The sequence below is a fragment of the Lissotriton vulgaris genome, chromosome 10 (assembly GCF_964263255.1).
Source record: "Lissotriton vulgaris chromosome 10, aLisVul1.2, whole genome shotgun sequence".
Classification (NCBI taxonomy): Eukaryota; Metazoa; Chordata; class Amphibia; order Caudata; family Salamandridae; genus Lissotriton; species Lissotriton vulgaris.
In genome coordinates, this window is record NC_141698.1 from 1,076,262,064 (window position 1) to 1,076,288,457 (window position 26,394).

Here is a 26,394-nt window from a genome sequence, read left to right on the forward strand (position 1 = left end):
TAGGAGTACTGCATATCATTAAACCGACACCTCTGCTGGGGAGTATGAGTACTGCATATTATTGCACTGAAATCTCTGCTGGGGAGTATGAATACTGCATATTACTAGTGTACGAGCTCTGCTGGGGGGAATGAGAACTGCATATTACTAGTCTACCAGCTCTGCTGGGGGGAATGAGTACTGCATATTACTAGCATAAAAGCTTTGCTGGGCAGTATGAGTACTGCATATTATTACACTGACACCTCTGCAGGGAAGTATGAGTACTGTATATTATTATACACTGACAGCTCTGCTGGGGGGGTATAAATACTGCACATTATTACACTGACAATTCTGCTGGGGAGAATGATGCCTGCATATTATTACACTGACAACTCTGCTGGGGAGTATGAGTACTGCATATTAATACACTGACAACTCTGCTAGGAAGTATGAGTACTGCATATTACTAGTATACCAGCTCTGCTGGGAAGTAGGAGCATGCATACTACTAGTATACCAGCTTTGCTGGTAAGTATGAGTACTGCATATTACTAGTATGTCAGCTCTGCTAGGAATTATGAGTGCTGCATATTATTATACACTGACAGCTCTGCTGGGAGTATGAATACTGCATATTATTACACTGACAACTCTACTGGGGAGTATGAATACTGCATATTATTACACTGTCCACTCTGCTGGGGAGTTTGAGTACTGCATATTAATACACTGACAACTCTGCTAGGAAGTATGAGTACAGCATATTACTAGTATACCAGCTCTGCTGGGAAGTAGGAGTTCTGCATAGTACTAGTATACCAGCTTTCCTGGTAAGTATGAGTACTGCATATTATTAGTATGTCAGCTCTGCTAGGAATTGAGTGCTGCATATTATTATACACTGACAACTCTGCTGGGAGTATGAATACTGCATATTATGACACTGACAACTCTACTGGGGAGTATGAATACTGCATATTATTACACTGACAACTCTGCTGGGGAGTATGAGTACTGCATATCAATATACTGACAACTCTGCTAGGAAGTTTGAGTACTGCATATTACTAGTATACCAGCTCTGATAGGAAGTATGAGTCCTGCATATTACTAGTATACCAGCTCTGATGGGAGTAGGAGTACTACATATTACTAGTATACCAGCTTTGCTGGTAAGTATGAGTACTGCATATTACTAGTATGCCAGCTCTGCTAGGAATTATGAGTGCTGCATATTATTATACACTGACAGCTCTGCTGGGAGTATGAATACTGCATATTATTACACTGAGAACTCTGCTGGGGAGTATGAGTACTGCATATTATTACACTGACAACTCTGCTGGGGAGTATGAGTACTGCATAATAATACACTGACAACTCTGCTGGTAAGTATGAGTACTGCATGTTACTAGTATACCAGCTCTGCAAGGGAGTACGAGTACTGTATATTACTATTATAACAACTCTGCCGGGGAGTATGAGTGCTGCATATTATTACACTTCCCCTTTTGTATCGCTTTGTTCGCCCTCATCCCCTTTTGTATCGCTTTGTTCGCCCATCATCCCCTTTTGTTTCGCTTTGTTCGCCCTAAGTTGGCAGGGTATGCTCAGACGTGAGTCCCTTGCTCACTTTTCCACTGGATTCAAGATAGCCTGGCTGATGAGGATTATGAATCCGAAACCGGTCCCAGGATGCTTGTTTCCGGTCCAGGGAAGACATGGCTTGGCAGTTCGGGCTGGACTGTTCCCATGAAGCACAGGGTCAGACTGATTTGCATATGGCCATGTCTGAACTGGGGTGGCGGAGTGAGCTAAAGAATGGTGATGGATTAAACCCAGATCAGTTGACTGGGGGTGAGTGTTTGATTTGCTCAAACTCTCCGTCCATCATCCCCTTTTGTATCGCTTTGTATCGCATATTATTACACTGACAGCTCTGCTGGGAGTATGAATACTGCATATTATTACAATGACAACTCTGCTGGGGAGTATGAGGTCTGCATATTATTACACTGACAACTCTGCCGGAGAGTATGAGTACTGCTTATTAATACACTGACAACTCTGCTGGTAAGTATGAGTACTGCATATTACTAGTATACCAGCTCTGCTTGGGAGAATGAGTACTGCTTATTACTAGCATAAAAGCTCTGCTGGGGAGTATGAGTACTGCATATTATTACACTGACATCTCTACTGGGGAGTATGAGGTCTGCATATTATTACACTGACAACTCTGCTGGGGAGTATGAATACTGCATAATATTACACTGACAATTCTGCTGGGGAGTATGAGTACTGCATAATATTACACTGACAACTCTGCTGGGGAGTATGAGTACTGCATATTATTACACTGACAATTCTGCTGGGGAGTATGAGAACTGCATATTACTAGTATACCAGCTCTGCTGGGGAGAATGAGTACTGCTTATTACTAGCATAAAGGCTCTGCTGGTAAGTATGAGTACTGCATATTACTAGTATGTCAGCTCTGCTAGGAATTGAGTGCTGCATATTATTATACACTGACAGCTCTGCTGGGAGTATGAATACTGCATAATATTACACTGACAACTCTACTGGGGAGTATGAATACTGCATATTATTACACTGACAACCCTGCTAGGGAGTATGAGATCTGCATATCAATATACTGACAACTCTGCTAGGAAGTTTGAGTACTGCATATTACTGGTATACCAGCTCTGATAGGAAGTAGGAGTACTACATATTACTAGTATACCAGCTTTGCTGGTAAGTATGAGTACTGCCTATTACTAGTATGCCAGCTCTGCTATGAATTATGAGTGCTGCATATTATTATACACTGACAGCTCTTCTGGGAGTATGAATCCTGCATATTATTACACTGAGAACTCTGCTGGGGAGTATTAGTACTGCATATTATTACACTGACAACTCTGCTGGGGAGTATGAATACTGCATATTATTACACTGAAAGCTCTGCTGGGGAGTATGAGTACTGTATATTACTTGTATAATAACTACTTAGGAGTATGAGTACTGCATATTATTACAGTGACAACTCTGCTGGGGAGTATGAGTACTGCATATTATTACGCTGACTGCTCTTCTGGGGAGTATGAGTTCTGCATATTACTAGTATAGCAACTCCGCTGGGGTGTAATGGTATTGCTCATTCTAAGTGTAACAGCTCTCCTGGAGATATTGAGCACTGCATATAACTAGCATAACAGCTCTGCTAGGGAGTATGGAGCACTGCATATTACCAGCATAACAGTTCTGCTAGGGAGTATGGGTACTGCATATTACTAGCATAACAGCTCTGCTAGGGAGTATGAGTAGTGAATATTCCTATTATGCCAGCTCTGCTAGGAAGTATGAGTACTGCATATTACTAGTGTATCAGCTCTGCTAGGAAGTAGGAGTACTGCATATTACTAGTATGCCAGTTCTGCTGGGAAGTAGGAGTACTGCATATCATTAAACCGACACCTCTGCTGGGGAGTATGAGTACTGCATATTATTGCACTGAAATCTCTGCTGGGGAGTATGAATACTGCATATTACTAGTGTACGAGCTCTGCTGGGGGGAATGAGAACTGCATATTACTAATCTACCAGCTCTGCTGGGGGGAATGAGTACTGCATATTACCAGCATAAAAGCTTTGCTGGGTAGTATGAGTACTGCATATTATTACACTGACACCTCTGCAGGGAAGTATGAGTACTGTATATTATTATACACTGACAGCTCTGCTGGGGGGGTATAAATACTGCACATTATTACACTGACAATTCTGCTGGGGAGAATGATGCCTGCATATTATTACACTGACAACTCTGCTGGGGAGTATGAGTTCTGCATATTAATACACTGACAACTCTGCTAGGAAGTATGAGTACTGCATATTACTAGTATACCAGCTCTGCTGGGAAGTAGGAGCATGCATACTACTAGTATACCAGCTTTGCTGGTAAGTATGAGTACTGCATATTACTAGTATGTCAGCTCTGCTAGGAATTATGAGTGCTGCATATTATTATACACTGACAGCTCTGCTGGGAGTATGAATACTGCATATTATTACACTGACAACTCTACTGGGGAGTATGAATACTGCATATTATTACACTGTCCACTCTGCTGGGGAGTTTGAGTACTGCATATTAATACACTGACAACTCTGCTAGGAAGTATGAGTACAGCATATTACTAGTATACCAGCTCTGCTGGGAAGTAGGAGTTCTGCATACTACTAGTATACCAGCTTTCCTGGTAAGTATGAGTACTGCATATTACTAGTATGTCAGCTCTGCTAGGAATTGAGTGCTGCATATTATTATACACTGACAACTCTGCTGGGAGTATGAATACTGCATATTATGACACTGACAACTCTACTGGGGAGTATGAATACTGCATATTATTACACTGACAACTCTGCTGGGGAGTATGAGTACTGCATATCAATATACTGACAACTCTGCTAGGAAGTTTGAGTACTGCATATTACTAGTATACCAGCTCTGATAGGAAGTATGAGTCCTGCATATTACTAGTATACCAGCTCTGATGGGAGTAGGAGTACTACATATTACTAGTATACCAGCTTTGCTGGTAAGTATGAGTACTGCATATTACTAGTATGCCAGCTCTGCTAGGAATTATGAGTGCTGCATATTATTATACACTGACAGCTCTGCTGGGAGTATGAATACTGCATATTATTACACTGAGAACTCTGCTGGGGAGTATGAGTACTGCATATTATTACACTGACAACTCTGCTGGGGAGTATGAGTACTGCATATTAATACACTGACAACTCTGCTGGTAAGTATGAGTACTGCATATTACTAGTATACCAGCTCTGCAAGGGAGTACGAGTACTGTATATTACTATTATAACAACTCTGCCGGGGAGTATGAGTGCTGCATATTATTACACTTCCCCTTTTGTATCGCTTTGTTCGCCCTCATCCCCTTTTGTATCGCTTTGTTCGCCCATCATCCCCTTTTGTTTCGCTTTGTTCGCCCTAAGTTGGCAGGGTATGCTCAGACGTGAGTCCCTTGCTCACTTTTCCACTGGATTCAAGATAGCCTGGCTGATGAGGATTATGAATCCGAAACCGGTCCCAGGATGCTTGTTTCCGGTCCAGGGAAGACATGTCTTGGCAGTTCGGGCTGGACTGTTCCCATGAAGCACAGGGTCAGACTGATTTGCATATGGCCATGTCTGAACTGGGGTGGCGGAGTGAGCTAAAGAATGGTGATGGATTAAACCCAGATCAGTTGACTGGGGGTGAGTGTTTGATTTGCTCAAACTCTCCGTCCATCATCCCCTTTTGTATCGCTTTGTATCGCATAATATTACACTGACAGCTCTGCTGGGAGTATGAATACTGCATATTATTACAATGACAACTCTGCTGGGGAGTATGAGGTCTGCATATTATTACACTGACAACTCTGCCGGAGAGTATGAGTACTGCTTATTAATACACTGACAACTCTGCTGGTAAGTATGAGTACTGCATATTACTAGTATACCAGCTCTGCTTGGGAGAATGAGTACTGCTTATTACTATCATAAAAGATCTGCTGGGGAATATGAGTACTGCATAATATTACACTGACAACTCTACTGGGGAGTATGAGGTCTGCATATTATTACACTGACAACTCTGCTGGGGAGTATGAATACTGCATAATATTACACTGACAATTCTGCTGGGGAGTATGAGTACTGCATAATATTACACTGACAACTCTGCTGGGGAGTATGAGTACTGCATATTATTACACTGACAATTCTGCTGGGGAGTATGAGAACTGCATATTACTAGTATACCAGCTCTGCTGGGGAGAATGAGTACTGCTTATTACTAGCATAAAGGCTCTGCTGGTAAGTATGAGTACTGCATATTACTAGTATGTCAGCTCTGCTAGGAATTGAGTGCTGCATATTATTATACACTGACAGCTCTGCTGGGAGTATGAATACTGCATAATATGACACTGACAACTCTACTGGGGAGTATGAATACTGCATATTATTACACTGACAACCCTGCTAGGGAGTATGAGATCTGCATATCAATATACTGACAACTCTGCTAGGAAGTTTGAGTACTGCATATTACTAGTATACCAGCTCTGATAGGAAGTAGGAGTACTACATATTACTAGTATACCAGCTTTGCTGGTAAGTATGAGTACTGCCTATTACTAGTATGCCAGCTCTGCTAGGAATTATGAGTGCTGCATATTATTATACACTGACAGCTCTTCTGGGAGTATGAATCCTGCATATTATTACACTGAGAACTCTGCTGGGGAGTATTAGTACTGCATATTATTACACTGACAACTCTGCTGGGGAGTATGAATACTGCATATTATTACACTGACAGCTCTGCTGGGAGTATGAATACTGCATATTATTACACTGACAACTCTACTGGGGAGTATGAATACTGCATATTATTACACTGACAACCCTGCTGGGGAGTATGAGTACTGCATATCAATATACTGACAACTCTGCTAGGAAGTTTGAGTACTGCATATTACTAGTATACCAGCTCTGATAGGAGGTTTGAGTACTGCATATTACTAGTATACCAGCTCTGATGGGAAGTAGGAGTACTGCATATTACTAGTATACCAGCTCTGATGGGAAGTATGAGTCCTGCATATTACTAGTATACCAGCTCTGATGGGAAGTAGGAGTATTACATATTACTAGTATACCAGCTTTGCTGGTAAGTATGAGTACTGCCTATTACTAGTATGCCAGCTCTGCTAGGAATTATGAGTGCTGCATATTATTATACACTGACAGCTCTGCTGGGAGTATGAATACTGCATATTATTACACTGAGAACTCTGCTGGGGAGTATTAGTACTGCATATTATTACACTGACAACTCTGCTTGGGAATATGAGTACTGCCTATTAATACACTGACAACTCCGCTGGTAAGTAGGAGTACTGCATATTACTAGTATACCAGCTCTGCAAGGGAGTACGAGTACTGTATATTACTATTATAACAACTCTGCCGGGGAGTATGAGTGCTGCATATTATTACACTTCCCCTTTTGTATCGCTTTATTCACCCTCATCCCCTTTTGTATCGCTTTGTTCGCCCATCATCCCCTTTTGTTTCGCTTTGTTCGCCCTAAGTTGGCAGGGTATGCTCAGACGTGAGTCCCTTGCTCACTTTGCCACTGGATTCAAGATAGCCTGGCTGATGAGGATTATGAATCCGAAACCGGTCCCAGGATGCTTGTTTCCGGTCCAGGGAAGACATGGCTTGGCAGTTCGGGCTGGACTGTTCCCATTAAGCACAGGGTCAGGCTGATTTGCATATGGCCATGTCTGAACTGGGGTGGCGGAGTGAGCTAAAGAATGGTGACGGATTAAACCCAGATCAGTTGACTGGGGGTGAGTGTTTGATTTGCTCAAACGCTCCGTCCATCATCCCCTTTTGTATCGCTTTGTATCGCATATGGGAGTATGAAAACTGCATATTATTACACTGACAACTCTGCTGGGGAGTATGAGGTCTGCATATTATTACACTGACAACTCTGCTAGGGAGTATGAGTACTGCATATTAATACACTGACACTCTGCTGGTAAGTATGAGTACTGCATATTACTAGTATACCAGCTCTGCTTGGGAGAATGAGTACTGCTTATTACTAGCATAAAAGCTCTGCTGGGGAGTATGAGTACTGCATAATATTACACTGACAACTCTGCTGGGGAGTATGAATACTGCATAATATTACACTGACAATTCTGCTGGGGAGTATGAGTACTGCATATTATTACACTGACAACTCTGCTGGGGCGTATGAGTACTGCATATTATTACACTGACAACTCTGCTGGGAAGTATGAGTACTGCATATTAATACACTGACAACTCTGCTAGGAAGTATGAAAACTGCATATTACTAGTATACCAGCTCTGCTGGGGAGAATGAGTACTGCTTATTACTAGCATAAAGGCTCTGCTGGTAAGTATGAGTACTGCATATTACTAGTATCTCAGCTCTTCTGGGAAGTATGAGTACTACATATTATTATTGGGGAGCATGAATACTGCATATTATTACATTGACAGCTCTGCTGGGAAGTATGGGCACTGCATATTATTATACACTGAAAGCCCTGCTGGGGAGTATGAATACTGCATATTATTACACTGACAACTCTGCTGGGGAGTATGAGTACTGCATATTATTACACTGACAACTCTACTGGGGAGTATGAGTACTGCATATTATTACACTGACAGCTCTGCTGGGAAGTATGAGCACTGCATATTACTAGTATAATAACTCTGCAAGGGAGTACGAGTACTGTATATTACTATTATAACAACTCTGCTGGGAAGTATGAGTTCTGCATATTATTACACTGACAGCTCTGCTGAGGAGTATGAGTACTGCATATTACTAGTATAGTAGCTCGGCTAGGGAGTATGAGTACTGCATATTACTATATAACTCTGAATGGGAGTATGAGTACTGCATATGATTACACTGACAACTCTACTGGGGAGTATGAGTACTGCATATTATTACACTGACAGCTCTGCTGGGAAGTATGAGTATTGCATATCACTTGTATAAGAACTCTGCTAGGGAGTATGAGTACTGCATATTACTACTACATCAACTCTACTGGGAGTATGAGTACTGCATATTGCTAGTATACCAACTCCGCTGGGGTGTAATGGTATTGCTCATACTAAGTGTAACAGCTCTGCTAGGGAGTATGGGTACTGCATACTATTACACTGACAACTCTACTGGGGAGTATGAGGTCTGCATATTATTACACTGACAGCTCTGCTGGGGAGTATGAATACTGCATATTATTACACTGACAATTCTGATGGGGAGTATGAGTACAGCATATTATTACACTGACAACTCTGCTGGGGAGTATGAGTACTGCATATTATTACACTGACAGCTCTGCTGGGGAGTATGAATACTGCATAATATTACACTGACAATTCTGCTGGGGAGTATGAGTACTGCATATTATTACACTGACAACTCTGCTGGGGAGTATGAGTACTGCATATTAATACACTGACAGCTCTGCTGGGGAGTATGAATACTGCATATTATTACACTGACAATTCTGCTGGGGAGTATGAGTACTGCATATTATTACACTGACAAAAACGCTGGGGAGTATGAGTACTGCATATTATTACACTGACAACTCTGCTGGGGAGTATGAGTACTGCATATTAATACAGTGACAACTCTGCTAGGAAGTAAGAGTACTGCATATTACTAGTATACCAGCTCTGCTGGGGAGAATGAGTACTGCTTATTACTAGCATAAAGGCTCTGCTGGTAAGTAGGAGTACTGCATATTACTAGTATGTCAGCTCTTCTGGGAATTATGAGTACTACATATTATTATTGGGGAGCATGAATATTGCATATTATTACACTGACAGCTCTGCTGGGAAGTATGAGTACTGCATATTATTATACACTAAAAGCCCTGCTGGGGAGTAGGAATACTGCATATTATTACACTGACAACTCTGCTGGGGAGTATGAGTACTGCATATTATTACACTGACAGCTCTGCTGGGGAGTATGAATACTGCATATTACACTGACAATTCTGATGGGGAGTATGAGTACAGCATATTATTACACTGACAACTCTGCTGGGGAGTATGAGTACTGCATATTATTACACTGACAGCTCTACTGGGGAGTATGAATACTGCAAATTATTACACTGACAATTCTGCTGGGGAGTATGAATACTGCATAATATTACACTGACAACTCTGCTGGGGAGTATGAGTACTGCATATTATTACACTGACAACTCTGCTGGGGAGTATGAGTACTGCATATTAATACACTGACAGCTCTGCTGGGGAGTATGAATACTGCATATTATTACACTGACAATTCTGCTGGGGAGTATGAGTACTGCATATTATTACACTGACAACTCTGCTGGTGAGTATGAGTACTGCATATTAATACAGTGACAACTCTGCTAGGAAGTAAGAGTACTGCATATTACTAGTATACCAGCTCTGCTGGGGAGAATGAGTACTGCTTATTACTAGCATAAAGGCTCTGCTGGTAAGTAGGAGTACTGCATATTACTAGTATGTCAGCTCTTCTGGGAATTATGAGTACTACATATTATTATTGGGAGCATGAATATTGCATATTATTACACTGACAGCTCTGCTGGGAAGTATGAGAACTGCATATTATTATACACTAAAAGCCCTGCTGGGGAGTATGAATACTGCATATTATTACACTGACAACTCTGCTGGGGAGTATGAGTACTGCATATTATTACACTGACACCTCTACTGGGGACTATGAGTACTGCAAATTATTACACTGACAGCTCTTCTGGGGAGTATGAGCACTGCATATCACTAGTATAATAACTCTGCAAGGGAGTACGAGCACTGTATATTACTATTATAACAACTTTGCTGGAGTTCTGCATATTATTACACTGACAGCTCTGCTGAGGAGTATGAGTACTGCTTATTACTAGTATAGTAACTCTGCTACGGACTATGGGTACTGCATATTACTATACAACTCTGAATGGGAGTATGAGTACTGCATATTATTACACTGACAGCTCTGCTGGGAAGTATCTGTATTGCATATTACTTGTATAAGAACTGTCCGTAAATCAATTCGACTTGACTGATTGCTTTTATTGTATACATGAATTTATTCGTAAATCAATTCGACTTGACTGATTGCTTTTATTGTATGCATGAATTTATTTTGATGTTTTTCTTTCTTCTTGTGTTTTTAAAATAAGCATACTTCACCTCCTGTAAACTGCATTTGTCATGTTACTTTCATGGTTATCTTGCTTTTTAACCGAATAAAGTATTTTTGAATCTTGAGTCTTGCCTGTTACTAATATACCAGCTCTGCTGGGGAGTATAGGTACTGTATATTACTAGTATAACAACACTGCTGGGTTGTAATAGTTTTGTCCATTCTAAGTGTAACAGTTCTTATGGGGAGTATGGAGCACTGCATATTACTAGCATAACAGGTCTTCTAGGGAGAATGAGTACTGCATATTACTAGCATAACAGCTCTGCTAGGGATAATGAGTACTGCATATTACTAGCATAACAGCTCTGCTAGGGATAATGAGTACTGCATATTACTAGCATAACAGCTCTGTTAGGGTGTACTAGCACTGCGCATTCAATGTATAACAGCTCTGCTCAGAGGTGCTAGCCCTTCTTTGTATTAGTGTGACAGCTCTGCTGGGGAGTAGGAGTACTGCATCTTACTAGTATAAAAGGTTTGCTGTGAGACCCTGGCCCTGCCCAGTATAGCTGCTCGGCTGAGAGACACTGGCAATGCCCAGTATAACTGCTCTGCTGAGAAGTGGTAGTACTGCCCAGTTCGGCAGCTCTGCTTGGAGACCCTGGCACTGCCCAGTTCAGCAGCTGTGCTGGGAGACCCTGGCACTGCCCAGTTCAGCAGGTCTGCTGGGACACCCTGGCACTGCCAATTATAGCAGCTCCTCTGAGAGACCCTGGCAATGCCCAGTATAACTGCTCTGCTGAGAACTGGTGGTACCGCCCATTTCAGTAGCTCGACCGGGAGACCCTGGCACTGCCCAGTTCAACAGCTCTGCTGGGATACCCTGGCACTGCCCTGTCCAGCAGCTCTGCTGGGAGATCCTGGCACTGCCCAGTTCAACAGCTCTGCTGGGAGACCCTGGTACTGCCCAGTTCAGCATCTCTGCAGGGAGATCCTAGCACTGCCCAGTTCACGCTGCTGGGAGACCCTGGCACTGCCCAATTCAGCACCTCTGTTGGGATACCTGGCATTGCCCAGTTCAGCAGGGAGACCCTGGCACTTCCCAGTTCTGCATCTCAGCTGGGAGACCCTGGCACTGCCCAGTTCACGCTGCTGGGAGACCCTGGCACTGCCCAGTACACGCTGCTGGGTTACCCTGCACTGCTCAGTTCAGCAGCTCTGATGGGAGACCCTGGCATTGCCTAGTTCAGTAGCTCTGCTGGGAGACCCTGACACTGACCAGGTCACTCTGCTGGGAGACCCTGGCACCGCCCAGTTCAGCAGCTGTGCCGGGAGACCGTTCCACTGTCCAGTATAACGATAGCCAGCAGCACTGCTGAGAACCCTTTTCATGATGCCAGGCCAGGCCATGGCCCCGGCCTTCGCCCCCTCCCCAGTCCCACCACTCTCCATCCCTCCTTGGCCCGGGGCGGGGCGCCCGGCTGCGGCAGGTGCCCAGTCGGCCAGTTGCAGCTGGGAGGAGCGCGCCGCTCCCGCCCCGTGTTGCTGAGCAGAGATTGCCCGTGGATCGGTGGTTTCTGCCGCCGCCTCCTCCTCCGTAGGACCGGGGCTGACTCATTGCATCATGTGGAGCTTCGCCGGCTGGCGGCGGCTGCTGGCTGGCGTCTGAGAGAGGAATCCAGGTCACGGGCACCTACCTCTGCGCTGGCATCCCCAGGAAGACATGCCGGTGCCCGGCCCCCTCCCCCGGGTCCACCAACGCAGGAGATAGACGCGGAGTATCGACCCCTCCGAGCCTGGTGAGTGCGGGGCATGTGTCCCCGCAGCGCATCACTGTGTCTGGCGCCTGAGTCATGCGCGGGGCGCCCAGAGGCCGGGCCGGTAGGCACTGGCACGCGATGCAGCGCTGCGGGGCACTTACCTGGGACCCTCTTAGCAGAGCCCCCCTGTGTTTATTTTTAGCAGTTTGCTCGACTCTCGCCTTCCTGTTTGTTTGCTAGCCAGCATCGACCTGGAAAGAATATATTTGTGTTTGGGAATTTTCCATTAGTTGCGTGTCCGTGGGACACCAGTGTTGTGCACAGGCGGGCTCGCCAAGGCGGCGTTGTGCAATGTTTGAACACTCCATGCAGGACCGGTACACCGAGCTTCGCTGCTCCACTGTATTTATGTTTCCATCGTTCAGCTGAAGTTGTGTTTCCAGTTGGCACATTTCTTCTGTTACTTGGGGTTCACATACATAAATGCGTGGCAATACCTTAGGGGGGTACTGAGCCCCAGTGACTTTCTGGCAGGGCCACCTACATTATGCGGCAAACACATTATGCGGCAGTATTCAGAAATATAGGCAGCAAGAAAAGGCAAATTATGTGGCACACTAAGTGATATTGTTATTTTTAATTTAACACTGTATGGGCAAAGTTGCACCCCAGTAGCACTTTAACACCTGAGTGCGTCACCAGCACCTGAAAAGTAATCGTGTAACCATTGCAAACGGTCTGCCGTTGTCAGAACCACGTTTTACTGCTATTTTTAGTAACTATTTGCCCGTTTAAACCGGGTAGAAACCTTTTTGGGATGAAATCTACAAATTATGTGGCAGATGGTGGATTATGTGGTTGATGCTGAAAACGCTGTGGCCGCAGACTCGAAGTCTTCCAGTGGCCCTGCTCTCTAGTAATCGGGTGCTTGGGAAGGCAGCCCCCGCAGTGTGGGGGTACAGAGACCCGGAAGACTTAGTGTGGGAGAGGAGGGACAGGGGCAGCCGTGCCTCATAATGGGAGAATTACAGAGTGTTTCTTTTAATAGTTTTCAAAATCCAGTCTTTCCTCGAATTTCACAGTGAGTGTTTTTGCCGTTTGTGAGAAAGGGGCAGTTCTCAGTGGCGGTTAAATAATCACAGCCACATTTGTCCATCCACTTCTCAGTCTGTAGCTGAATATTGCAACCAAAATTGTAGATTCTGCTATTCCTTAAGTGGAATATTGGCCAGAATTGTAAGCCTCCCAATTTCAGTGTACAGTGTTTTGAGTGTCTATATTTGTATGTAAGAAAAATCTAATAAACCGGTTTTGAGGGGATTGGGGAAAAAAGTGTTTACAGTCTGTTTCCTTGAACTGCTGGCTCAAGTGCAGGGCTCTGTTCCTGTATGGAAAGGGCTGTGAATGTAATTTGATTTCTCGTTCTTTTGTGGTTGTGTTGATTGCAGTCGGCAGAGCTCCAGAATTTATGTGGCACTAGACGATAGATTTATCTGTCAGACAATTGCAGTGGTTCGGCACTCATTTCAAAATGGTGTTAAGTCTTATTCACTGTAATTCAGCTCAAGACCATATTATTTCATGCACAACTTCAATAATTCATATTCTCCATTAGCTGAGTTTTGAAAATAATTCCTTGTTCATGTTCACATTCTTCTTTATTATACAAAGGAATAACCACAGTGGCCAATGTGTTTCGTCCTGCTGGACTTCTTCAGGGCTACAAACACACATAAATACAAAATAACATAAAGACTTATTTACAATATGTACAAAGACCTGATCATACATTAAGTTGCATATACCAACATTATTGCACATTGTATTAACATTTCCAATCTCTTGCCATAGATGCATATAACATGAACAATAGTACCCAAAGATTTCAATTTCAATTTAGAAATTGAGCATGATAGTTCTTTTTAAATATTAGGGGCTAGATGTAGGTAATTCCCATTTACAGACTCTTAAATACCAAATGTTACTGAATCGGTATTTAAGAGTCTGTAAATGGGAAGGGGGCAGATTTAGGTAATTCCGAATTTAGGAATACTGAATCTGTAAGATTCGGTATTTACTGATTCGGTAAATACCGAATCGGTATTGCCCATTGATTCCTATGGGCCTTGAAGCCCATAGGAATCAATGGGAAATACCGAATCGGTATTTACTGAACGGTAAATACCGAATCCTGCAAGGGTGCAGGGGGTGTCACTTTGACACCCTCTAGCACCCCAAGTACAGGCTTGTGTGACATGTGGCACACATACATGCCCTACGGGCATGTCTGTGTGTCACATGGCACAGGTGTGCATGCACAGATGTGCATGCACACCTGAATTCGGTATTTTACCACACAATAGGATTATGTGGTAAAATACCCTCTCTTAAGGGCCTGTGGCACTCTTAGGAGTGTCAGCTACATATGGATTTACCGATTCGGTAAATATACCGATTCAGTAATTTACCGAATCGGTAAAATTACTGAATCGGTAAAATTACAGAATCAGTAAAATTACCGATTCGGTAGGCCCCCTACATCTGAAAAGCCTATTCCGACCGGTATTAGTGCTCCTACATCTGGCTCTAGGTCTGTTACATGTCATCATTTTCCATCATTATGGTGAGCTGACATCGTTCTTATTCTAGATGTGCTACGTTGTTTGCACAATAGAGATTCCTTAACACCACTTTTTTTAGAGCTAAATGAATGGAACAAGGATTGGGCGCACCTAGTGCAACTGTTTAAGGTTGCTGTGGGGGATGACTTGGAAGACTCACAGATTGCAGTGCAAGAAAATGGTACAGATGTTTGACTGCTAATGGTATGATGGCTATGCTCACTCTACCCTCATGCCTCCCATTCTTTTCCCTTCTCTCTACTACGCTCCCTCTAGCCTTCTCTGCCTTTTTTACCCTTCGTGGCCTCTTTCCCCTCCTCCTCCATATGCACCCTCCCCTGATATTCTCAGACCTGACAAACACCAGTTACAAGAACATCAGCTGAGTGTATTGTCACTGTGGCAAATGGGTTACTTGTTTAGTTTGGGGGTTGTTATGGGTGGAATAACTTGGGTGGAAGTTTAAAGGAGTACTGCGACTAGTGGATCATGATTGGGTCATTATTCAGAGTACAAGTATACAGTTTGTATATTTACACTGCGAATATTGTTGCACTTTATGTAGAGTGGATTCACTCACTATATGCTTTGCTCCAGGATGCACACAGGGTTACTGCCAAATTGTTCTTGGAAATGTAATCAAATGCTTACTATCGACTGTGTACACATGAATGTTATCTGCAGTACTCAATAAAATAAAATATATATTTAAAAAATGACTGGAACAAATTCTGTTTGCCATATTTAAAATAAGCACATCTATTCGCAAATAACATTGCTGTTGACGATGGTAATTATATATAACTGAGTAACTTTTATGAGGGGACTTGACTTATCTGTCAGGGTTGAATAGATTACGCATCAATCACAGGAATATCCTATGGCAAGGAAGGGCAAATTGTAGGGCTTAACACCTTAGCTGCTATGGAACGTCCAGCTCCAGTGCTGAACGTTCCATTGCGCAGGTGCAGTTGGAACGTCCAATGGCAGCACTCCCGAGGTAGTGGCGCCGTCGGCCGCTGGACGGGCGCAGCACTTAAGGGGATATTCTCCAATGAAGTGCAAATAACGCAGCACGATCTGTGTCATAAATAACTATTTTAACATTCCAACAATTGATATCAAAGGGAGCAGCTTTATAGACTTACAATCAATGATTTTGTTTACGTGTAGCCCTGTCACACCCGTTTATAAAAATTGCACTTTCGAACTCATAGAACAAAATAGTTTTTGTACAACATACACAGCGATCAGTGAGCAGAAACAAGCCTACATGTACATTTTTCTTGGAATAAAAAGGGCACCACTTGTAATCTGTGCATTCCAGCTTTGTTTTACCACTTTTCTTCAGTGTAGCGCTTACTCTTTGTTCACAGGCCGGGGCTTCAGGGAGCACTTCTGTCTAGAATGACTCTGCCCTCATGAAGAATTAGCGTACATTACGTATTTATTATTAACCAACACTCACGAAGGGACTCTAAGAAAGGCAATGTACGATTGGTCTAATACTGGGACACTGGATTTATGCTTATAGTCGACACCCAGATTATCTGACATGGATGACTAAATTATGCACCGTTGTTGACAAAATTATGTGTTGAATCAATTTATCCTGCATAATGCGGCACATTCTTAGGCAGTGTTCTTTCACTACTTTCACAATTGAACATATATACATACCAGTCCTATTCTATGCGGGCGATGCCGTTCTTATGATAAAAAAGGCTAACAGCCTTCAGTTTTTGTTGGAAGGGTCTCCCTCCTTTAAGTATGGTTGACTTGAGGGTAAATATGTCCATATCCCCAACTGTGGTCCCAGGTCCTTGAAAACCCAAGGTCAAAACACACAGGATTGAGGCCTCATTGATACATAGGGTAAACTTGTTTCATTATTTGGGCATCCTCTTTGATAAAGAGCTCAACTGGTCTCACTTACTCAACTCTAGTTCTTTGCAATTTCAGAGAGCTATTGACGCTGTGTTTAGATTTGCATCAAGACTCCCCCTGCCATTGACCTGTGAAGGACTTTATTTATATTCATAGGGCAAAATGTTCTGTGGTGGCCTTATATGGACCCGGTGTTTAGGGACATAGCGACTCTCCTTTACTTCAGGGAATTGAAGAACGCTTTCTACGAAAGCTCCTGGCAGTACCAAGGACCATATAATACAAACCTAATTTGTCACGCTGAAGTAGGGATGCATTTCCTGGAGGATATTGTGGCATAAAATCTGGCACCAATCGGATTCGGGCCTTTCAAAAGGTCTTTTGATTGACTGCTTGGCCCAGGATAATGTACTTCAAATTCCGTCATCTTCATATTTGAAGCATACTTTTTCAGACGGGGGTGTCCCCCAGTATTATGGTAACTCTGGGGTTTTAGATAGTTTCCAAAGATATTATGAAAAAAACATTCCTAACATATGGGGCTAGGATGTGCAATTTAATGTGTGTCTTCATAGAGTACGAACTGTATCCGACTCTTGTCCAAAATTTTCAGTACAGATTTTTCTTTACTCATTTTAGACTTAGCACGGCTAATATTCGACAGCATGGCGCTGCTATATGATATTTACAGAAACGAGCCTCTCCGGACACATGCTGTGCTGTATCACATTTTATCAAAGCTGCACTCGTCATCAGTAAGCGCTATAAGACCTCTGTATTTTTGTAATTTCATGTCTTTCTTATTTTATTGCATTGATTGCATTTGTATTGTGCTTTTATGGCTGCGAGCCACATAAAGTATTTCGAGGATTATAATGATAATACTGGCAGCGATAAAGTTTGATCTCATTCGTACTAGTTTAACTAGGAGGGACCTGATAATATCATTGCAAATGCTTCATGCAGATCTTGGTACTGATGCTGGGTGTGTTTCATTAGCTGTCCATCACATTGATGTAAAGGTCCAGGGCTAGTCGGAAAGAACTGCAAGAGACGACGGAGCCCAGAAGAACGAGGGAGCGCTCCCTGGACCTCAAGGCGCTCATCTTGATTCCGCTTCTGGGGAAGCAGAGTCCTTTAAATGGTGTCTGGTCGGATGAGATGGTAAAATGGAGTCCAGGGTGGAGAATTTGGACAATCTTCAGTGAGAAACAATTCTGAGAACATCAGGAGGGACTAGTACGGTGCTAAACCAGAGGCCTCAAGCTGAGGTGCGGTCCATGCGGGTCCGCTAGAGAGGAGACATCTACCCCAACGAGGAGGGCTTACAGTCTACTCTGGAATGTCGCCATGCCTGGCTCAGAGGTGGTTGACACTATGGACACGGCGGAGGAGAGGGAGAGACAATTAAAAAGGTGCGTTGTGGGCGTGGGAAGAGTTTTCAGTGGACACCACCATGTGCTTCTGGTCACGAGGCCTGTAGCGTTTGGCTGTAAGAATGTTTTTAGCCCTTAAGAAAGAGCTGAACATCCCTCTCGCCAACTTAGGTTGACCGGGCAAGGGTACTTCTCAGCTCAAAGCAAATACGACGTTTCTCGCAAATGTCAGGCGCAGGAACGAGGCTGCAGGAGCTTTTATCGAGGAAGTGACTTCTGTGGATGGGTTCGCCCCATAGGGGTTGGCGGTCGCTCCATGTCCCTCCTTTGTGCTGATTTCTCGAGGGAGAGTTGGTCAGCGGGTGATGGACTGACACGGTTGATTAGCCCCTCTGCGTTCTCTTCTTTTTCTTTGGGTACAGGTTGCCCACAGGGTTTACTGCTGAGTAAATCACATATAACTGTGCTTTGCCTGTCGTCATCAGCGTGCTTGGCAAGGCAAACCCCCGCAGTGCAGTGTACTGAGAGCCGGAAGTGTGAGGGAAGTGCTGAAGTGCTTTTTGATGCAAAAGTTCTTACAATAAAAAGATTTAAAGTATAAAAAGTGCAGATCAATGCTGTGTCCTCGTGCTTTCATGTGTTATGGAAGTTGGGGAAGTTTCTTCTGTTTCTCTCAAGACTTTCAAAACTAAAGTGATCTGTATGTGTCCTGTCTCCTATAGACGAGGGCAGCGTGTTCTCTCTAGACCCTCCTGACGCCATCTTACCCGAACGACAAGGGGTTCAGAACTTGCCGACGAGGAAGGTAGTAGGGCTTAGCAATTTTGATCATGTGTCAACGGCTTGAACACCTTTTCGCGTGGTCCCCGTGAAGGGTTAGTCGCGAGATCTTCTGCCTTATGTATGAGGTATACGATGGGTTTGAGCATTCTCGCTTGTGAGATCAATACTCTAGAGCAGGGGTCTTCAAACTGGAGTGTGTGCCCCCCTAGGGGGGCTTTAACTGATCCCGCGGGTGGTGGGAGGGGTTAAAAGAAGCATTAGGCTGATAACAGTGCTTTGTTTTAAGCTGAAAAAAACAAGTGGCAGTCAGTCACTCTGTGATGGGCCACCACTAACCTTGTTTCTCATTTATATCCGTCCCGGAGTATGTGTCAAAAGGGAAGGGACTCCAAATATTCTTCAAACCCCACCTCTAATAATCACACCGTGGATACTTTAGCATGTTAGTAAGGCCTGGCTGACCAGAATAGTATATTTGACAATCATGTATTTGATTGCATTTTTAAAAGAACTTAACTGCAATGTTTTAATAAGTCTAGACATACTTAAACATTGCCAATTTAATAGAAAAATTGTGAAAAATTCCCGGGGTGGGGGGGGGGGGGCAGTGGTGCTCTAGACACAGTGCTGTTTGTGTTCAGCTCGTGGCCACATGCAAAGTGCTACGAACTTCCCCTCATTCACTTGGGTCCTGAAGTGTGAGACGGTCACAGCCCTCTCCCGTGCAGTCTTCAGAACCATCTTTCTTTCATAGAGACCCTTACCACCGTCCTCTTGCGGGAGACTCGATACGCTCAGGAGTAAATCAAAGGTTTACAAGTAACATTATAACTTTTTTTGGAGTATGACATAAATCTTTTTTTCTTTTAACCTGGACCTTCTCTTTTCCTTTTTAACCTTAGTCCGTCCCTTACGGTATACTTTATTGAACTCATATGCTATACTTCCATATCACCTACCTCCACCCTTTAATTCTTACCTGTACCATTTCCATTTTATTTAATCCTTTGCTTTGGTTCTCCTGGTTTTGTCCTCCGACCTTTTTGTTTTCCGAGTTTTTTAATCCCGAAAAATAGACATACCTGCTCCCGGGTCATGACCCGCGGCATCTCCTGTTCTCCGCATGCGTCCAAGGTCAGCATGCAGAGGTCAGCTAATGTCACAGCCCTGCATCGCCCCTACCTATGATCTAGTAGAGCTCCCTGTCCTTTCTGCAGCCCCATGCCCCGACCTCCAGGCTGCCTTTTAAACGTCAAGGCCCTTTCTGTGCCAGGTCTGTGCCACGACACGTCCAACTCTCTAAAATAGGACCCACAGACTGCAGGTGGCGCAGAGTGCGGCAGCGAGGCAGCTGTGCAATGTCCCTGCTCGGGAGTCGGTACAGAAGCACCTCAAGGGGCTACATCGGCTCCCAGTAGAGACCAAAGTCAAATAAAAGGCTCTGGCCATAACGCACAGGCTCTACATATCAGGGGCCCTGGGAAAACCAAGAGCCTAGTCTCCCCTTACATCCCAAAATGAGATCAAGCTCTGAGGGACTCTTAAAACCAACAAGGGCCAGGAAGGAGAGGTGAGGAGGGAGATCTGTCTCCCACCATCCCTCAAACTCTGGAATTCTCCACCACGGTTATATCAGACACTGGTCAAAGAACTGCAGTTTCGCAAAGCAATTAAAACAGGACTGTTTAAGCAAGACCTTTAATCTCGATCCGACTTCAGCCAACACCGTGTCTCTTAGCGCTGGGAAGCCATGCGCTCTATGAATCTCAAAATATTAATAATGAGAACTAGTACCAGGAGTGCAGAAATACTTCCATCCCCCAGGGGGGCTGCTGTTCCAAGAAAATTACATTTGGAAAGCCGAATTATTTTTCAAAATGTGCAGTGCGTGCACTCCGTGCAGCGTCCCCTTGTTGCCGCGTTTGCGCTTTCACTTTCACTTTCAGCCTGTTTACTCTCGGGCGTTCTTTAGCACCCCACAGACGCATCGTGGTGTACACAAGCGTGTACCTCTTTGCATTGTCACAATCCCAGGGTACACGAGACGATACACGCTCTTCACTTCTTAATGTGATGAGTGCGACACAGAGCGGCGCTGCGCAGCACCGAGGGGACTCTGGGGTGGGATCGGGTCCTGTTGAAAACTTAAAAGATGCCGAGTCATGTCTGGCATACAGGGCCACAGGGGGGCAGGAGGGGCTGTCTCTCAAAGGAAGAGCAGAGGAGATCCATGTCTCACCAAGAGACAAGAGGCCGCCTCTTAAGGGAAGTTGGTGCTAAAGAGATCTCATCATCCCGGGGAACAGGAGAGAGACACAGGTCTCACAAAGAGAGAAGGGGCTGTCTCTCAAAGGAAGCTGATGATAAAGAGATCTCATCATCCCAGGGAACAGGAGACGAGACGCAGGTCTCACAAAGAGACATGAGGCTGTCTCTTAAGGGAAGTTGGTGCTAAAGATATCTCATCATGCTGGAGAACAGCAGAGAGGAACTATGTCTCATAAAGAGACAAGAGGCTGTCTCTGAAAGGAAGCTGACGCTAAAGAGATCTCATCACCCCGAGGAACAGGAGAGAGACACAGGTCTCACAAACAAACAAGAGGCTGTCTCTCAAAGGAACCTGGTGTTAAAGATATCTCATCATGCCAGGGAACAGGAGACGAGACGAAGGTCTCACAAAGAGACAAGAGGCTGTCTCTCAAAGGAACCTGGTGTTAAAGATATCTCATCATGCCAGGGAACAGGAGAGAAACACAGGTCTCACAAAGAGACAAGAGGCTGTCTCTCAAAGGAACCTGGTGTTAAAGAGATCTCATCATGCCTGTATTCTATCAATATGTTTCGGTTCTTCTTTTTCAGGCTTTTCTGTTGGACTCCCTTTAAGCCGTGGTCTCATCAGATGGCATCTGTGATGCTGAAGAGCAGAAAGCCCGTGTGTTTGGCGCACACCCATGTGTGTTTTAGGTCATACAGTGGCTTAATCTGCCTGATCTGGGAGTTGCCTGATCTTGCAGACAAATAGGGCAACACATTTTTAAGATATGCATTCTGTCATAACTGGAGATGACACACATGCCTGCAATGTGGAATTCACCTCCCCGCCCATGCCGGTGGCACGTGCTTCACACTGCTCCCAAAAGTACGTTTATTAGATATAGTCCCTGGAGCACATCAACAAGCAGAACCTAAAACTAAGGTCAAGTCATGTCTCTGAGTGGGTCTGCTCTGGTTCTCAACATGCTAGGCCACCGCAGGGTTGGGTCTCTGAACAGGAACTTGACTTTACAAACCCAAAGTCAACCTTCTCTTATTGGGAACCCGCCCGATGCTAAACCTGATGGACAGGTCCAAAGTCTCGTTCTGTGAACCGAGACCAGTCTGGGTGCTGCTAAACCTCACGGACAGAACCAAGATCACATTCTCTGAACATGAACCTGAACTTACAGATCCAACGTGACCTTCTCTGGCTGAGAACCTGCTTGGTACTAAACCCGACAGACAGGTTCAAAGTCACTTTCTGTGAACCGAGACCAGTCTGGGTGCTGCTAAACCTAACAGACAGATTCAAAGTCACATTCTCTTATTGGAAACCAACCTGATTCTAAACCCGACGGGCAGGTCCAAAGTCTCGTTCTCTTATTGGGAACCCACCTGATTCTAAACCCGATGGGCACGTCCAAAGTCACGTTCTCTTATTGGGAACCCGCCCGATACTAAACCTGACGGACAGGTTCAAAATCACGTTCCATGAACCGGAGTCAGTCTGGGTCTTACTAAACCTGACAGACAGATCCAATGTGACGTTCTCTGGCTGAGACCCTGATGGTACTAAACCTGACGGACAGGTATAAAGTCATGTTCTCTGAGCATGAGCTAGTCTGGTACTAATCTTGACAGAATAATCCAATGTTCTGTTCTTCGAATGGAAGCGTGTTTTTTCTGAATACAGCTGACAGCCTCATGGCGTCTCCTGGAGCTTATTCGATTCTGAATCCATGGCGCTGCCCTAAATATATGTTCTCAAAATGGCATCTGAACTTGCCCGTAAAGTGCCCAACGCCTTCCGCAATGGTCCCAGGATAGCAGCTGAACTTGATCCAAGACTCCATAAAGCCTCAAAGACATGGTCTCCGTGAACATGAGCCGCTCTTGTCCCTCACATGCCCGATGGCCTGATAGCCGTAGTCTCAAGTTGTCACTAGACGTGTTCTTATACTGCCTGAAGACATCAGAGGCGCCATCGCTGAATGGTAGCTACTCTTGCCCTAAACGTGACGGTGGACTCAGCGCCATGTGCTTAGGATGAAGCAGAACTTGTTGTCGCCCTCACCCTCTTCGCGCAGTGCTCTGAATGAGGCGGTTTTTTTCACAAAGCTTTGTCTCCGAAAGGGAACTGGTCTAGTATTTGATCTTATACCGACCACATGTCCTTCTTTGATCTCAGAAATAGGATTAATCCGTTTTTGATGCAAAACAGCCCTTACTTTGTTTCTCACTTGTTAAGCAAGACTCCTGGCAGTAGAGGGGTGAAATCATTCATACTTTCCATCATGAGTTATGAAAATTATTATGTACTGCAGAGTTATTTTAAATTGCTCTTTAGCTTGTTGTCATGTTGAGGATGGAGCCTACAAGACCGGGAGTAGTTGGGTTTTGAGGGTGCCTTGATTTGAAGATACATCAGAATGCACCAGGCATTGTGAGCTGGGATTTAGGGCCAAATTGTCTCCATGTCTGAAGAAGGGGGCACAATGTGTCTGGTCACTCCTCTGAAATGTCCTAAAATGCAGGAAAATTCACATGAGAAAATATTGAACGAAATGTAAAAAAAAAAAAAAAACAAGACCTGGAGGAAGGAGAAGATAATACGATAATCTGAATAAAAGTTGAAAATACAGTTCACCTTTCCAATATATTACGCTTTATATTCCACCTAAATCCTGTAATGCTTATGTAATGCATAGGGTGAGTCTTTTTCTCGTAAACTCAAGCAAAGGCGTACAGAAGAGCATTAGGCCGAGTTGTTGTACATGACCAGAGGACTTTATTACGCTTTTTTATAAGTATCTTTTTGATATTCGCTTACAGAAGAGCTGTAAAGAGATAGCATTAATATTAAAAAGTCTCCCTTTATGTGGTACAAATATGATACATTTGTTTTTCAAAATACATCACAATACATATGCATAATCCACAGACCAGTTGACGGACTGACAAAACCATCGCAACCCACATTACGGTGCTCCTACCGGGTACCATACAGCGGTGATATTGATGGATCTTGTGTAAGTGAGACGAAGATGAATCATAAGAATAGAATATGGCCCCTCTGATGACACTGACATTTTGAATCAGGAGCATGGGTTTGTGATAACATCTTGTGAACCTGAGCCCAACAGTCTCCTTCGACATAGTCCACCACTCGCTTTTCTGATGTTGTACCATTTTGTGTAGATCTGTCCTATAGAGCCTCATCTTGCTGGGTTCAAGGTGACTCTTTGTGCTGGGCTGGTCGAGTCATCCAGACATCGTCCATCATTCACACATTGCCACAGTGAGATACCTATTCACGTCTTTACGCCTATGCTCTCGCTGGATACATGCCTGATGCCCTGTTGATTATTGAGTTATAATGTTACACACGAGCAGCACACAAAGAATCTAATATTACTGGCAAGGATTCTCACACTTAGGCAAGTTCAGATCTTGGTTTTATTTATTTATTTTAAATATATTTTATTTTTGCATTGTTATATATTGCGGATATTACCCAAAGGTGCTACACTGCTATACAAGAGAAGTTGTTTGTTACACTGTACAATTACAACTATAAATAATTACAAAGGCTGAGAATTGAACAGGGTAGACCATTACATAAAATAGAATTTACCAGAGGTACAAGGGGATTGATTTGGTAGGAGACTGGGTTTGTGTAGAGGAGTAGGAAGTAGTGGCGCTCTGAGCAGTATGATGTTGTAGTTGAGATCGTTGTGCAGTAGGCACGCGGTGCAAAAACAGGACAGGGGAACACAAACCCTTCGTGAAAAAGGCCCCTGAAATGATCTAGGCAGGCCAAGACCAACTGGAATGAGAACAGATCCTGTGCACACGCATGTTTGGTTACTAAACCAAGTGTCATGCCCGGGTTTTTTTAACTCATAAAGGGTGAAATACTTCGAAAAAAGGAAGCGAGGAATGTCAATGATTCGTGTGAATAAAGTTTTTATAAGTCAAACAATGGACAGTACAGTAAGGAGGTAGCCAGCCGACACGTGTTTCGTCACACCGTGAAGGAGGTGTAACTCATCAGGGCTGTAGGGCTACACGTTGGGTGGAATCTTGTAGATAAGACGCGGTGGAGAAACGACTCTGAACGCAAATGCACAGGCGGTGAAACCTCTTCCTTTTTTCGAAGGATTTCACCCTTTATGAGTTAAAAAAACCCAGGCACGACACTGGGTTTAGTAACCAAATGTGCGTGTGCACAGGATCTGTTCTCGTAAAAGTGGATTGAGGTGGTGTTGGTGTCTGTGCAAGAGTTGATTGCACTGTCTTAGTTAAAACATCTTTGGAGGAGAGGGCTTTGAGGTCTGTTTTGAAAGTCTCTGGGAGGTGGTTATGTGTAGGTTTGGCAGTACTGAATTCCTGATTCTGGTTGCACTGCCCGAGAAGAATTGTGGCATCAGACCTTCCTCTCTGAAGGATGGTCGTTCAAGCAGAATTGTTCAGCGTTTATTGATGATCTAGAGCTGCCTGAAAGCTTGAGTTTGTCCATCCATTAATGGGGCATAAAAGCGTGCAGAGCCTTATGGGTAATGCAGGTAGTTTTGTAAATAGTCCTGGCGTTGATTGACGGCCATCAGAGATTGATCAGCATGGGTGTATTGCGATGGCTCCTTTTGGCCTCATAGAGAACCCGTGCTGCTGGAAGTAGGCTCGATGTCATGGAGGAGAGGTGGGATTTGCGGAGACCAGTCGAGAGAAAGTTACAGTAGTCTAAGATTCTAGGGCTTACCTATCTTCATCAAGGACCTTGTTGAAGGATTGTTTTTGCTTTGGAGTGGGGTTGCAGCGTTGAGTGCGCAGAGGGACATTCAAAGCTGTGGGAGGTCACGTCATTCACATTCGTAGTGGGCTGATGGACGGTTGTCTCTTCTGAG

The 26,394-nt window shown here is 44.1% G+C and overlaps 1 protein-coding gene across 5 annotated transcripts in view; it reads left to right on the top strand.

The window, feature by feature from the left end:
* THRB (thyroid hormone receptor beta) overlaps window positions 1–26,394 on the top strand; it is a 582,690-nt gene that overhangs the window by 120,929 nt on the left and 435,367 nt on the right. Inside the window, exon 1 of one of the 5 annotated variants that reach the window (XM_086942144.1) lies at window positions 12,161–12,606. The exons of 2 other annotated variants lie outside the window; for them this stretch is intronic. The gene's annotated coding sequence lies outside the window, so the exon portion shown is untranslated. Of the gene's footprint in view, window positions 1–12,160; window positions 12,607–26,394 lie in introns of those variants that run through there. 2 more of the 5 variants (XM_086942141.1, XM_086942145.1) reach the window with 2 other exon arrangements.